Genomic DNA, 1,643 nt, shown 5'->3' on the forward strand with positions numbered 1-1,643 from the left:
CCATGGAGCCTAGAGTGCCTACAACTGAAAGCAGGAGGATTGCATCCAGTATCCATGTGGAATCTAAGCCCCCTCTTGACATAGATGTAGAATGGACAAAACCAAGCCAAGGAACACAGGAAGGAGGAATACAGTAAGGCTTAGAGTGGACTTAATGATATCCTATTCATGAACTATTGTGGTTAATAATCGAGAAATTGTGGCATTGGTGTGGCAAAAGTGCCCCGGTGGCTGCTGGGTGTGGGGAATGGGAGGAAGAGATGAGATGTGGAGGCATTTTCAGGACTTGGAGTTGTTCTGGGTGGTTCTCCAGGGATAATTGCCAGACATTGTATGTCCTCCCATGACCCACTGGATGGAACATGGGATAGTGGGGGCTATGGTGTGGACCACAGGCCACGGGGTGCAGCCATGCCCAGAGATGTACTCACCAGATGCAATGGATGTGTCATGATGATGGCGGAGAGTGTTACTGTGGGGCCAGTGGTGGGGTGGGGGTGGTGGGGTTGAATGGGGACCTCAAATTTTTTTAATGTAATATTTTTTTAAAAATGAATAAATTGAGTAGAATTTGGAAAAAATAAATAAATTTTATTTTCAGTTTCAAAAAAAAAAAAACAAATCAAGCCTGATGCTATATGTACCATTTAGTGGAAAATGTGAGGCATGGAATTCCATATGAGAATACAGAGATTTAAAATCCAAGTGTGTGCTCGCTTTGGCAGCACATATACTAAAATTGGAACAACTGCGCAAGGATGACACTCAAATTAGTGAGGCGTTCCATATTTTTACACAGCGAATAGATACAGAGAGCAGTCAACAGAGGGGATAAGGGGAGAGAAATAAATAAATAAATAATAAATAAACAAATAAATCTTTTTAAAAAGTAATATAAAATCCTTCTCTGGGCATCTCTACTGTAGAAAACGTCATACACTGTTTAAAGACATGAAACGATATTACATATAGTAAAGATATGGTATCTAAAAGGAGCTGTAGAAGAATAAAGACTTCATAGCTACACACTCAGATGTGATGTTGGTCCCTAATTTTGTAGAGTGTGACAGAGGTATTAAGGTCATGTTTTACAAACTTATTGCTTAGAACAATATATTCTATTATATGCCGTGAAATGGATGCAATATCCTGGCTGTGCTTAAAGTATTCCAACAAAAATTAATAATAGTCTCTCCTTGGATTCTAATTGAAGTGAATGAAGGAGGGAAAAAATATTAGCCAGTTGAAGAAACATTAATATGCACTAGATAATAGTAAGGGATTATTTTCATTTTGCTAAGTATAATAATGTATATTACACATTTATGTGGAAAAAGTTTTCATACGAAAGAAGTTAAAAAGGGCTGGCAGTGTCAAAAGTTCTTGATAATTATAGTTATATGCTCCTTAGTTGTGAATCATGGATTTTGACATTGGGATGCTGTGGGTGATTTTGGCTACATTTGTCTCAGTCAAATTCTGCCCCAAAAAATCAGTTGGTGGTGCATGGAGCCCTCCATAGGGGCTGAGAAAAAAGAGGGATATAGAGTGAATGATTCAAATTGACATAAAAGAAAGAATGTTGGCAGTATTTTTCTATCTTGCACCCAAAATTGATTAACTCCCCATGGTCCAGGCTCTAT

At 38.3% G+C, this 1,643-nt stretch overlaps 1 pseudogene; it reads left to right on the forward strand.

The window, feature by feature from the left end:
* Positions 1-709: 709 nt before the first annotated feature.
* On the forward strand, positions 710-793 carry LOC111759659 (U6 spliceosomal RNA; annotated as a pseudogene).
* The last annotated feature ends 850 nt before the right edge of the window (positions 794-1,643 follow it).

The sequence above is a fragment of the Dasypus novemcinctus genome, chromosome 18, assembly GCF_030445035.2.
Source record: "Dasypus novemcinctus isolate mDasNov1 chromosome 18, mDasNov1.1.hap2, whole genome shotgun sequence".
Taxonomy (NCBI): Eukaryota; Metazoa; Chordata; class Mammalia; order Cingulata; family Dasypodidae; genus Dasypus; species Dasypus novemcinctus.